This window comes from Neofelis nebulosa, chromosome 1, assembly GCF_028018385.1.
Source record: "Neofelis nebulosa isolate mNeoNeb1 chromosome 1, mNeoNeb1.pri, whole genome shotgun sequence".
NCBI classification, from domain to species: domain Eukaryota; kingdom Metazoa; phylum Chordata; class Mammalia; order Carnivora; family Felidae; genus Neofelis; species Neofelis nebulosa.
In genome coordinates, this window is record NC_080782.1 from 146,348,246 (window position 1) to 146,362,771 (window position 14,526).

At 45.4% G+C, this 14,526-nt stretch overlaps 1 pseudogene; it reads left to right on the forward strand.

Annotated features, from left to right (window-relative positions):
• The first annotated feature begins 6,542 nt into the window (after window positions 1–6,542).
• On the forward strand, window positions 6,543–8,716 carry LOC131485919 (transmembrane protein 230-like; annotated as a pseudogene).
• Window positions 8,717–14,526: the final 5,810 nt, after the last annotated feature.

Consider the following 14,526-nt stretch of genomic DNA (forward strand, 5'->3'; position numbering starts at 1 on the left):
GTCCGACTTCGGCTCAGGTGGCTCGTGAGTTTGAGCCCGGCGTCGAGCTCTGTGCTGACAGCCCAGAGCCTGGAGCCTGCTTCGGATTCTGTGTCTCCCTCTCCCTCTGTCCCTCCCCTGCTCATGCTCATGCTCATGCTCATGCTCTGTCTCAAAAATAAATAAACATTTAAAAAATATAGGAAAAGAAACTTGTCATCTCTAGAACTCTGACCCAGTTCAGATCCACTGCTGGGATTAATATCATGAGTTAGAATTTCCTTTGGGGATAAAAGGCAAATAGTTGTGTGATTTGATTGAGTTTGGAAATGGGGACATGTGATTGTTAGCTGTCGAATCACCATAACCGCAGGACAATGAGCAATGGGTGATCTGAGCAAGCACTGACTTCAGTTCCACAAAGGCAAATTTACTTACACTGAATAGAGTCAAGGCTCATTGAAGAATTGTATTAGTTTTCTCTTGCTGCCTAATAAATGGCCACAAACTTAGTGTCTTAAAGTTACACCCACCTGGGGTGCCTGGGAGGCTCAGTCGATTAGTATCTGACTTCAGCTCAGGTCACGATCTCGAGGTTTGTGAGTTCAGGTCCCGCGTCAGGCTCTGTGCTGACGGCTCAGAGCCTGGGACCTGCTTCAGATTCTGCATCTCCCTCTCTCTCTGCCCCCTCCCCACTCATGCTCTGACTCTCTCTCAAAAATAAATAAATATTAAAAAAAATTTTTAAAAGAACACAGATACAGTGATAAACATAATACAACCCAAATGTTTATAGAGCGAATAGAATGATGGTATCCCAGTTTTTTAAGCACAGGGCTATTAACCACCACGTGTCAGATTCTGAGTCATTCCCCCAGCAGTGAGCTCACACTCCTAAGATGATGACTTTTTGAAGTATCCATTGGATACTTTGGATGTCCAAAGGAGCATCCATTGGGGATGGTCATCAGATAGATGATTATCTCAATAATGAAAGATGAGGAAATCAAAGAACTTAGAAAAAAAGATTACAATAAATGCTTTAAACAAAGTTCACTTGCATTTCCTTAACCCAAGATTTCTCAAGAACAGTCAAATCCCATCAGTAAAAAAAAGCCAACTGTGGGTGCCTGGGTGGCTCAGTCGGTCAAGTGTCTGACTTTGGCTCCGGTCATGATCTCATGGTTCATGAGTTCGAGCCCTGCATTGGGCTGTCTGCTGTCAGCACAGTGCCCACTTCAGATCTTCTGTTCCCCTCTCTCTGCCCCAATTTACGCATTCTCTCTCTCAAAAAATAAACATTAAAAAAAGAAAAGGCCAAATGAATCTCATTTGCATTTGGGTAGTTAACATTTTTTTTTTATGCTTGTTTTTGAGAGAAAGACAGAGTGTGAGCAGGAGAGGGGCAGAGAGAGAGGGAGACACAGAATCCGAAGCAGGTTCTAGGCTCCCGGCTCCAAGCTGTCATCACAGAACCTGATGCAGGGCTCGAACTCATGAACTGCAAGATTGTAACCTGAGCCGAGGTCTGACACTTGACCCACTAAGCCACCCAGATGCCCTTAGGTAGTTAACTTCTTAATATAAAAGAAGAAGTCACCAAGACCTGAACTAGGCACAGTGTCTAGTACATGGAAGGCATTAATTTAAAACCTGTGAGGTTGGAGACCACTTCCATGCAAAGTTGCCTTGAGCGGGACCCTTGGACAAAGTCCCGAGAACTTTGGGCAAAAAAGAGAGAAGATCATTAGTCTCATGATTTGGAGCAGAGTAAAGGTAAGGAGCACCTAGTAAGTGAATTCTAGAACATAATTATGAGTCTGATTCTGATTCAGCGGGAATCTTTGAGATTCCTAAACAGAGGAAGTAGATGGGTTAATGGTGTTGGAACAGCAGCCCAGAGATAGCAATAAAGCAGAACATGAACTAGTGGACAGAGTGAAGCCAGGATGGGGGAGAAGTTACAGCGATAATGTGGACATTTCGTTCTTCGCTTATTGAAACAATGGTCTGGGTCCAAGGCCAGCACAGAATGTTCTCTGAAGCATCTCTCGAGTAGCAGTCATGGACTGGTGTTAATATAACCATCATTTCTGGTCCAGTCTGTCCTGTGAACAGAGGCAAGTATTAGAGTGGGTGATTGTTGCAGTTAGGACAGTGCGTAAGGCTCTGTGAAGTTTCAGTGTGTGGCTGGAGACGCACACATATTTAGCCAGCACAGACAGAACAGGAACTCTGGGTCTGGCCTCAGTAGATAATCGAATGGATGCTATTTATTGTGTCTCTCCTGTGTGCAAAACGCTGTGTTTTGCATCTCATTCAGTTTTCAAAGCAATCCTTTGGCAGTGGGACCTTCAGACCCATTGTACAGTTGAGGAAACTGAGGCTCCGAGAGAGGTTGCTGTTTGATTTGGGATGGTTGTCTCTGTATACTTTTCCCATAGCTTGTCCGTTAAATTCAAATCATCTGTGTATGTGTCTGTCACCCACCCCAGACTGTCAGGTCATGAGAAGAGGGCCTCTGTCTTATTTTGCACCCAGTACAGGCAATACACGCTGTTGAACTGGATTGCCTGCCTGCAAAGCATGTGCTCTTGACGTCCAGCAGGTGTGCTAACTTCCCAAACTTAGTAGGCATAAGAACACAGGGCCTGGAGGCAAGGACAGTGCTGAATTTTAGAAGGCCTTCTAGAGATGACCTATGTTGACTTCAGAAGAAGTCTTTCTTAAAATTCTCCATTCATGCAAATTCTTTTTTTATGTTTATTTATTTTTGAGAGTGAGAAAGAGTGTGAGTGAAGGGCACAGAAAGAGGGGTACAGATGATCCGAAGCGGACTCTGCTGAAAGCAGCGAGCCTGATGCAAGGTCTCGAACCCACAAGCTGAGATCATGACTTGAACCAAAGTTGGATGCTTAACTGACTAAGCCACCCAGGCACCCCTCTTTTTTTTTTAACTTTATTTATTTATTTTGAGGTGGGGGTGCGTGTGGTCAGGGGAGGGGCAGAGAGAGAGAGAGAGCAGGAGAGAGAGAATCCCAAGCAGGCTCCAAGCTCCCATAGCAGAGCCCGACACAGGACTCGAACTCACCAACCGTGAGGTCACGACCTGAGCCGAAATCCAGAGTCAGACTCTCAACCAGCTGAGCCACCCAGGCACCGATTCATGCAACTTCTTGTTGATGGTGAGAAGCTGGACTCCATGAACAACACTATTGTTACAAAGACACTGGTCTAGAAATTCTTTCTCTAACTTCCTCTCCCCTCCACCTCCCAGAGCCCGCAGAATAACAAGGGAAATTGGGCAATTAGTTATCACACGTATCCGGTGTTCCTGGTGTTACTGCTTGGCACCAGGTAACAGAAAGCGATGGGGCACAGGCCCATGGAACTCACAGATTAGCCGACAGTAATGGAGGCGTGACAACAGTGAGGAACGGGGGCTATGGGCATACATGCTCCAAATTAGTCTTTCAAGTTGGAGAAAGTACAAAGGACATTTAAGAGGCCTAAAGGCAGCGTGGTGAGGCAGGCTTCCACTGGGAAAGGATTGTGTGTGAGGCCTGAAGCCAAGTGCTGAGCAGGAGCGTGGCAGAGAGGCAGGGTCGCACAACCAAGATGGCAGGGAGGAAGACGCAGAGGAGGAGAACGGTAAGAACCAAGGATGTGGGGCGGGTGGAGGCCTTGTAAACCATATTAACATCCGTAGCCTTCTCCCGAAGGGCAGCGAGAAGCCCTGAGCGTAGAGGAGCAGCAGGATAGCCATGCCTGCCTCTCTGGGCAGCGGAGTGGACCGTGAACTGAAGGAGGCAAGAGCAGTTGTAGGGAGACCAGTTAGGAGATGAACGCCCCGGTCTGGGAGGGTTAATGAGACCATCCCGGGAAGCACCACTGTCACATTCGTCACCAGGTTGATTCTCTGCCGAGTGGAAGCTACTTGGCATCTGCCCCAAGTCTGGACACCCCCTGAGAGCAGAGAGAGGTGGATGGTGGTCTGGCCTTGGCTCCCCTTGAAGCTTATCTGGTCAGACTGTCTCCTCCACTGCATTGCACTCATGTTGGCTTTCTTTCACCTTCATGAGTGCCTTGAGTTCTTTTCCTTTTTTTTCCCCCTTGCAACAGGACCTTAATAAATGACGTGTACTTCTACCCAGACCACCCTTTCTTCCTGCTCTGCTCGCTCCCACTCGTTAGCTGTCCTGCCTCCAGCTTTCTCGTCAAATGTCATTTCCTCAGAGCAGCCTGCCCTATCCCCCGAGAATAGGTCAGGCCCCTGTCATGCTTGTTCAAAGACATCCTGTGTTTCTCCTTCCTAGTGTGTATCTCTGTTTTCACATACAGTAAAACTCAGACTGGGAGTAACTTGTTCTGCGAGTGTTCTGCAAGATGAGCAAACATTTCTAATAAATTTTAACCTGATAAATGAGCGATATCTTGCAATACGAGTAGTAGATGATGCCGAATATCACGTGATCACAAGTGAGCCAATGGTTCTCTCTCTCTCTCACTGTGGCATTGTGGGTGATCGTCTCTCATGCTCGGATGCTCCGTCTCAGGCCGCAGTGTTTGGCAGAAATCAGTGATTTTTCAGAAGGCTGGAAGGTGCCCACAACTGGCACTAGTGTATTTTTTGTCACTTCACAGCACCTATGGACAGACAGTCCTTTGCTTTTCCACACAAGAGTAAGCTTAGGAATGCTTTGCTTCGTTCTAAGTCATTGGACAGGTTCCTTGTTAAAGTTTCATGAAGAGAAAAAGATTCCATTGAGCCAATAGGTAGTAATGATTCCGTTAGGGATAGTGAAAGTCTTCCTACATAATAACCCTCCTCTCTCTTGTTTCCCTCATAACAGCCACGAAAGTTTTCAAAGGTAATTACAGGTTAATTTGTTTATTTTTCTTTGTATTTTCTTTATTCTTTTGTATTATATCACAGTATTGTAATCGCTTTCATATGAATTTTTTTGGGTTGTGGAATGAATCATCTGCGTTCCCATTATTTCTTATGGGGAAATTCACTTTGATATACAAGTGCTTTGGATTATAAGCATATTTCTGGAACGAATGATGCTTGCAAACCAGGGTTTTACTGTATTATGTTTATTTGTTGCTATATTTCAAAAAAATCTTTCAGTAGCAAATGAATGAGATGCTACTCAAGTTAGCTTGAGCACAAAACAAAAGAGGTAGCAGGAGGGATGCAATGGTTCACATAACAGAGAGGTTGGCACAGGGTCAGCATGAGCAGGACCAAGATGGCAGACACATTCTCACTGGTGTGAGAGTGGCAGAGGGGCAGGTCCCAGAGAGAGGAAAGGGGGAAGCCCAGGACCTGAGGACCTAGGGGGACAGTGGTAACTTGGGGAGAAAACCCCTGTGACTGAGGACATATATTGAGGGGGCAATGTAACACCATGGTTAAGATCTTGAGTTCTGGAGGCAGATTGTCTAGATATCAATTCCACTTGCCTCTGATTGCCCATGTGATTTTGTTCAAGTTACCCCACCTCCCCATGCCTCAGTTTCCCCATTTGTGCCACAGTCCTTGCAATGTTAGGAAAATCAAATAAAGCAACAAGCCTGAAGCTTTTCTACACAGCCTCTTACACAGAGAAACAATAAATGAATGCTCACGGCAGCCGCAGCATATCATAGCACTAATCAGCAACAGAGGAAACAGAGGCACAAATGCCTGGTTCCAAACGCCTGGAACCTCTTCTCCCTCCTCTACATGCAGCTAGAACTTCCACGCCTCCTTCAGGTCTCAGCTCACACATCCCTTCCTTGAGGTGGGGACTCCCCCTCTTCTGATAAGTAGGCAAAAGACGACATTTGGTCTGGGAACTAAGGGCAGAGGCTGAGTCTTCCTGCCGGCAGTTCAGCTTGGAGCCTCACATAGAAATAGACTCAGACTCAGAGGGAAGTTACATTACCGTCACTAAGGGACCCAGGCCGGTGGTGTCACCAAAAGAACACATCCTGAATACGGTTGTCTGTTCTAACGTCCCACGAGGTGGAATTTTAACAGGCTAGGGCTCTTCTGAGCAGGAATGGTGTGGGATCCCAGCACCAGAACCTACTGAATAGATACGCTGGGATTGAGTTTGGGTAAGTGCTTGCCTTTGCTTGTTGTCATTTGAGAGGAAAGTGGAATGTGGACAAATGTTGGTTTTTTGTTGTTGTTGTTTTTTCCCACTCACTAATCCAGAAGACATATCTTTTTTTTAAGTGTATTTATTTATTTTGAGAGAGAGAGAGGGAGAGAAAGCACGAGTGGGGGAGGGGCAGAGAGAGAGGGAGAGCGAGAATCCCAATGGTTCTGAGCTGTTGTTTTCAGCATCATGTCCTGCTTGCTCTCAGTAAAAACAGAAGTTGAATTTTACTTGGCACTCTTGAGGCTAGCTTTGTTCCCAGGGCTGGGAGAGGGGGTAGGAGTGCCCTAGACCCAGGGTGGGGTGGCCATAGGGGACCGATGTGGACTACTGGATTAGCAGCGCTCTGACCCCTCCCTCTAATCAAGTGTGGCTCCTGAGACTTTGGGTGGAGTCTCATGTGTTTGCAACTGACAAGAACCTGGCCTATCTGACATCAGTCTGGGCAGTGACAGAATTCAACACCAGGGTTTCTCACTGAAGGTGTGGCTTATCAGGCTGTCAACCAGGCTGGTAAATCCCCCAATATGCAATTCTTACCGCATCGGTGGGGTCATCTGTCAGTCATATAGCCACATCGTTGGGCCCGGGCTGAATTCACTCTCGGCTAATAGCTGTCTTGGATTTTTCTGTCCAGTGAGTCCTACTGAGCAGACGCTAAGGTAATTGGAGGGAAACAGGGCTGGGAGGCACACCGGGGATGTCACATTCTCTTTCCAAAGTTGGAGGACAAGAGCCCATAAGACCAAGTTCTCAAACTTCGTGGATGTAAGCATCATCTCTAGGATTTGTTAAAAATGGAGATGCTTGGGTTTCACGTTGAAACTAGTGAATCTGAATTTCTGAGGATGAGGTCCAGGAATCTTCCTTTTAAATAACTTTCCTAGGTGGTCCGTATTCTTAAGATCTGGGCACCCTATTCTAAGAAACAATAATGTAGAGGCCCTTCTGCTGCAGCAAGTAGAAATGGATTTCTCATCTTACAGCGATTGGATGAAATCTTCTGTTGGGCTCACTCGTGATGGCCTGGAGGTGGCCATAAAGAGTTTGGGAGAGATGTGGTCAGCAGATTGTGCAATAATTGATAAAAATGAGCGGGGTGGGGTGGCGTAGCAGTCAGGTAAAGCACGCCAGAGGCCCCAGGCACCTCTGTTGCCATTGGTGAGCGAGCTGTCAGCACACAGGCCCTGGTGCAGTGCCCCAGCCGTACCTGTGTCAGCGTGTTAGGATGCTGTCTCGTACCAACCTGGATGCTGGAATCCCCAATAGTAAAGTGAAATACTCAAGGCTCTCCAGCAAAGACGATGGCGACATTGACCTTCATTTTAAGTAAAGCCCTCCTGGGGCACCTGGATGGCTCAGTTGGTTGAGCGTCTGACTCTTCATTTTGACTCAGGTCATGATCTCACAATTTGTGGATTCAAGTCCCGCATCAGGCTCTGTGCTGACTGTATGGAGCCTGCTTAGGATTCATCCTCTCTCCCTCTCTCTCTCTCTCTCTCCCCTGTCCTCTCTGCTCCTCTACGACTCATGCTGAGTCTCTCTCTCAAAATAAATAGACTTAAAAAATAAAAATAAATTTTAAAAAAAGGAACAAAAGGACTAACCATAAAAGAACATTATAAAAAAAAAAAAGTAAAAAAGAAAAATCCTCCTAAGATCCCATATAAATCCATTGCTCTTGCTACAGTGCTATGTTTGATTGACGCCTTTATCATAATCATTGGCTCCCTCCTGCTGGCCCGCTAGATCAACAAAGAGGGGCAGACTCAGCATTGTTGTTCACGTCAGTGGTATCTTGGTGTTCCTGCTAGGATTTTACCACCTGTGCATTGCCTACTATGCATCCAGAAGCTACCAGGGTTATCCCTAGGATGACATTCCAGATTTTGAGGACTAGCACCCATCTTCAATCCTGCAGAGAAGAGTCACAGATGGGACTGAGCCCAGCCTTAGGATATTGAGCAGAAACTGTGGCAAAGGGCTAAGGAATTCTACCATTTGAAGATGTTAAACAAAAGAATGGCCAGATTTTATAGGTCCATCCTCCAGATGTGAACTGGGCTTATAATTACAAATTAACTCATTATTAGGACATGCTGTAGTTTTCATCTCCTGGCCCTGGCAAAAGCTGAGAAATTTTTCCACATGAATATGTATCTTGGAAGAGTAGCAGAGTTAATGGCATGGGAAAGCAGGAGGTAAATCTGTAGTGGAAAGTGGAAAGTAGTGGAAACTGCTACCATACTTTTTAGAGTTGAGCCTTTCTTTTACACAGTCCTTATAGTCAGTTTGTCCTAGTAGCAAATGGAAGAATTCAGTGTGTCAAACTTCATATTCCTAGTAATGTATTTTGAAAATGTCAGAGTATCTTAACCTCTGCATTCACCTCTAACTTTGTGTTCTGATGGAGGACCTGGGCAAAATCGAGTGTCAGCATGGGGGCATCTGTAAGATGTTTTTTACCTGCTCTCTTATTAACAGCAATCAGCAACTTTTTAAAATTTTTATTTCATTTATTTTTCTAAGAATTAAAAAATTATTTTTTTTAATGTTTATTTACCTTTGAGAGAGAGACAGAGAGAGAGAGAGAGAGAGAGAGAGACAGAGCGTGAGTGGGGAGGGAGCAGAGAGAGAGGGAGACACAGAATCCGAAGCAGGCTCCAGGCTCTGAGCTGTCAGCACAGAGCCTGATGCAGGGCTCAAACCCACGAACCACGAGATCATGACCTGAGCCGAAGTCGGACACTTACCCAACTGAGTCACCCAGCACCCCAGAATTAAAAAAAAATTTAATGCTTAAAATTTTTTTTTGGAGAGGGACACACAGAGAGAGAGTTGGGGAGGGACAGAGAGAGGAAGAGAGATGGAATCTGAAGCAGGCTCCAGGCTCTGGGCTGTTAGCACAGAGACGGAAGTGGGGCTTGAACTCATGAACCACAAGATCATGACCTGAGCTGAAGTCGGATGCTTAACTGACAGCAACCCAGGCGCCCCAATTTTTTTTTAAGAATTAAAAAAAATGTTTATTTATTTATTTTGTGACAGAGAGAGAGTAGGGTAGGGGCTAAGAGAGATGGAGAGAGAGAATCCCAATCAGGTTCCACACTGTCAGCACAGAGCCCAAAATGGGGCTCACTCCCACAAACTGTGAGATCATGACCTGAGCAGAAATCAATAGTCAGATGCTTAACCTACTGAGCCACTCAGGTGCCCCCAGGACTTTTTTAAACCTCAGAGTAAAGTTTCCAATAGGTAAACACTGTCTCTGTTCACCATTCCTTGGACAGCTTTGCTGTGGCCCACCAGTAAGTTGGCCAGCATATAATTTGGGTCATTTTGTTCTTTGTAGATCAAGGTGTTCTGTATATCATGACTTTAAGGACTGAACTTATGGCCATTTCCTAAGGGAAAAAAAAACATGGGGGCGCCTGGGTGGCTCAGTCGGTTAAGCGTCCGACTTCGGCTCAGGTCATGATCTCACAGTTTGTGAGTTCAAGCCTCGCGTTGGGCTGTGTGCTGACAGCTCAGAGCCTGGAGCCTGCTTCAGATTCTGTGTCCTCTCTCCCTCTGCCCCTCCCCTGCTCCCCTCCTCTGACTCTCTCTTTCAATAATAAATAAACATTAAAAAAATTTTTTTAAATATGGATAAGTGGTTATTATTTAGAGATGATAAAAGCCTGTTGTTAGCACCTTGTATTATGATGTCACTGCTGAAGTTCGCAAGACTCAGCCCGGATCCCCTGGAGGACCAGTCTGCCTTAGTTTAATTCTGTTTCCTGGCTTGTAGAAAGTGGCATATTCAAATATTCAAAAGAAATTAAAATGTCAGACTCTAAAAAGAGAGGGATAAGATGGATAAATGCTCAGGGTGAATAATTGCTGGACTCGTCAGACAGGCTGGGGCTGAGGTCAATGAATTACTGATGAGTTGCTGCTATTATCCTGGTTGATCAATGGCCACCCACTCAGGCATGGGCAGCCAGTCAGGGACAGGGACAGAGGTCAGGACAGGACGAAGGGCTGACACTGAAGGTCATGAACACATAGGGATGATGTCCAGCAGCCCTTGATATGCCGACAGGACTGTACTTCTGAGAGGTGGCCTCATATCTGGGGTGACTCTGGCCACTTTATCTGTCCACACCTGGGAGACTCCTGTAAGCTATTAAAGATCCTCAGAAGAGGGGCACCTGGGTAGCTCAGTCGGTTAAGCATCCGACTTCGACTCAGGTCACGATCTCATGGTCTTTGTGAGTTTGAGCCCCTCATTGGGCCCTGTGCTAACAGCTCTGAGCCTGAAGCCTGCTTTGGATTTTATGTCTCCCTCTCTCTCTGCCCCTTCCTCCCTCACACTCTGTCTCTTTCTCTCTCAAAATAAATAAACATTTAAAAAAAGTTAAAAAAGAAAAGATCCTCAGAACAGATTTCCTGCTCGGAGTTACCAATTACATCCTCAGCATTTTGAGAAATATCGGTTTCTGTGCCAGAATTGCTGTACGTTATCTGGGTGGGCTGGTTTGGGATGTACAGGGGGAGACTGTCAGTGGGTGGAAGCCAGTTCTTAAGAATCTTCAGAATCTTTCTCATCTCTTGCTCCTAGAGAGCTAAGGGTCAGGGCCCTGACAACTTCAGGAAATGGGATAACAAAGGAAAGAAACAGATACTTTTACAATAACCCAAGATTTCTGACTTGCGATAAGGTGATGAGTAAAATGATGGCACCATACCAGCGAGGGAGACTGTGCCAAGAGAAAATGATCAGAATTTGGTGACCGAGTTGCTGCCTTCTCCTTTGCATTGTTCAGGGAAGTAAAGAGAGGCTAGACCAAAAAAATACACAGTGGGAGGATCTGGAAATCTCCCGGCTAAAAGAATTCTCTTCTGCATACTTGTATGATTTTGAGATGCATTTGAGCTCACAAGTTTCCTTTGTATAATGGGAGTACCCCAAGAATGTGTTCTTGCTCTAAGTAGATTACTTCCACCAGTCCCACCCCTCCTAAAATCTCCAAGAGAGCGGCTGACTGACAGAATGTGAATGCCGGGTGAGTTGCACAAACAGGCAATGGTGGCTTATGATGCATTTTGAGGGAGGGGTATGGAAAATTTGCAAATTCAGAAGGTTGCCTAGGGTGCCAGCCTGTGTCTGGGGGGCAAGTGGGGAAGAAGGAAGGGGCCATCTGCCTGTGTTCTGGCAGCTCCCTGCTTTCTCCATAGGGCTCCCTCCCTTCTCCCACTGCCTTTTGGCTGAGCCTACTCCCACTCATTCTTTAGGATCCAGTTTAACCACACCTCCTTCCCAGACTCGCCCAAGGAGACTTGGCAGCTCCATCCTTTGGGCCCTTGTGGTTGTTTATATACATATTTCACTCTGATCTGTTTATAGCTACATTTCTCCCACAGACCATGAATTCTTTGAAAGCAGGGATCATATATTCATTTAGCATCTCACATAGTACACAATAGGATTCAATAACTATTGACATGAGGGGTGCCTGGGTACTTTGATCGGTTAAGTGTCCGACTCTTGATTTCCGAGCAGGTCATGATCTCACAGTTCTCTCTTCTCTCTGCCCCTCCCTCGCTTGTGCTCTCTCTCTCAAAAATAAGTAAACATTAAAAATAAATAAATGACACACTCTTTTATTCCAAAAAAAATCTAAACACATGGTGATTATAGTGATTATGCCTATTATCCACCATTTTAAAAAGATACAGAAAAACTCTTCTTTATCTATAGTACATTTTACTTAATTTAGTTTTCTCTTCACACTGATAAGTCCATTCCACATTCTCACCCCTCAGGATTATATCCTAATTTCATGTATTTCTTCTCTCCTCCTCCTCTTCTTCTCCTTCTTCTTCTATTTTTTTTTTTTTTAATTTTAGAGACAGAGAGAGCACAAGTGGGGGAGAGGGGCAGAGAGGGGGGCGTGGAGGGAGAGAATCTTAAGCAGGCTCCACACTCAGCATGGAGCCTGAAGCAGGGCTCGATCCCTGCACCCTGGGATCGTGACCTGAGCCGAAATCAAGAGTCACACACTCAAGCGACTGAACCACCTAGGAGCCCCCTAAGAATGTTTTTGCCAGTAATAAGTAGATGGGTCAGAAGGTGTTTTGAACTTTTCAGTTCTTTGAACTCCTTCTAATTTATAACCTCATTTAGTGGTCTTAAGTTCATACTTTATTGAAAGCAATTATTTGGAAATCATCTGACTTGCGAAAGAATTCATTACACAGCCAATTAGAAGTATACACTTTCACAATACAGCCCGGTATTTGAAAATGATAAAACACTGACAGAGATTCCCTGAAGTTTCTACACCCTGGAATAGTGCACCTTTTAAGGGATCTCAGTAAATGAGAGTTATGCCCTTTCTTTTGCAATGTGGAAAATATGTGGCTATTCTGACGCAGTTCAGAAATGAAAGAGACCCCTTGACCGCATTCCCTCACCAGTAAGTCAGCTTTAGGACATAATACAGATGCAAGTTGAAGATTCTTGAAATATGTGGGCTTAAAACGATCTAAGTGTGTACCTAGCCCTCGAAAATTCCCTGGGGGATACACATCTTAGTTTGCAGGCCACTGATAAACATTTCTACATAGTCTTATTGAAATTGGTATGAGAGACAAGTCCACTCAGACTAGGCCTTTGTTGGGACTCTGTACCATCTACACCCCCTGGGGGGGTCTAGAACTGTAACCTGTACGGTAAGAACAAAACAGCTAGTCCTCTTGGTTGGTTGATTATTGTAGATGGCTGCTCTGATCCTTTATATTCTCTTCTTCCATATTTTCTTCGCAGTGGTGGCAACCTTAATGTCAGTTTTGGGGTACAGATGTGGAGACTGTATACTGACTAAGGGAAATATGCCCCACTTAAAAATAATGAGTAAGACTGGAAAAACATGAGAAATCTTTAGAGTATGGTAAAGGAAAAAAGCAAAATATGTAGTTGTATGAAAATTATGATTTCAATTATACAAACCCACATAAACTTCTGGACAACGCTGTAAGTAAACAAGCAAAAATGAAGTTGTGATGTGTGTGGGGGTGGGGTGTGTGTGTGTGTGTGTGTGAAATGACTGTCTTTTAAAATAACGATTACAGGGGCACCCAGGTGGCTCAGTCAGTTAAGCATCCGACTTCAGCTCAGGTCATGATCTCATGGTCCATGGGTTCAAACCCCACGTGGGTTTGGCTCTGTGCTGGCAGCTCCGAGCCTGGAGCCTGCTTCTGATTCTGTGTCTCCCTCTCTCTGCTCATCCCCTGGTTGCACTCTTGTCTGTCTCTCAAAAATAAATAAACATTAAAAAAATAAAAATAGGGGCGCCTGGGTGGCGCAGTCGGTTAAGCGTCCGACTTCAGCCAGGTCACGATCTCACGGTCTGTGAGTTTGAGCCCCGCGTCAGGCTCTGGGCTGATGGCTCAGAGCCTGGAGCCTGCTTCCGATTCTGTGTCTCCCTCTCTCTCTGTCCCTCCCCCGTTCATGCTCTGTCTCTCTCTGTCCCAAAAATAAATAAACGTTGAAAAAAAAAAAAAAAAAAAAAAAAATTAAAAAAAAAAAAAAAAAAAAAAAAAAAAAAAAAAAAAAATAAAAATAAATAAAATACTGATTACATTTGTGAGGCTGGGGTCAGAGAATCTGTCTAATCTGTCTAATTCACTTTCCCCCAGTGGTACCTGAGGAATTGGGTGCGAGTTTAAGTTCCCCAAAACAAAGTGTTCAAGAGACGGATGGTCAGTTTTTCAAACACGAGTTCCACATCGCGATTCACTATGGGTGCTAGTCCCCGAACACACTTCCACTCTTCCTCAACCTAGTCTAATACATCCCAGGTCTTAACGTCACAAATTTGACAAGTTTACTTCCTGTTGTATGATATGTGGACTCTTCATACCAACTTTTTAGCTTCCCTTCATTTCCTGGTTTTAGTGTTCCAAGAGTTGAAGAGCTCGACCTCGTTGACTTAACACTGCTCTGAAATCTTACCCCCTTCGTAACTTTTTATTTTTTAGAGCCCATATTTTAAAAAAAGAATAACTTATGATTGGCAGGCCCCCAAACCAATCTTTTTCTCAAATTTGCGTTTCCTGCGTTATTTTGTTTTCTTTTTCCGAGATCTAACTACGAGCTCGGTGTATTTCCACCAAGAGTATTTATGGGTGTGAGAGGGTAGTAATAGTCACCACCCTTCTGGAAATTCTGTCCGTGGGACCCAAAGATCCCTCGCGCATCCACCCGCGGCAACCTGGCGAGCGGAGGACCCCGCGAACTCGCCGCACCCCCACCACCGACCGGGACACCTTGGCCTCGCCCCCGCGTGGCGCCCCGCCCACTTCGGCGTGCCTCACGCTTGTGCGTCCTCCGCCGGGTCGCGGCCCCGCC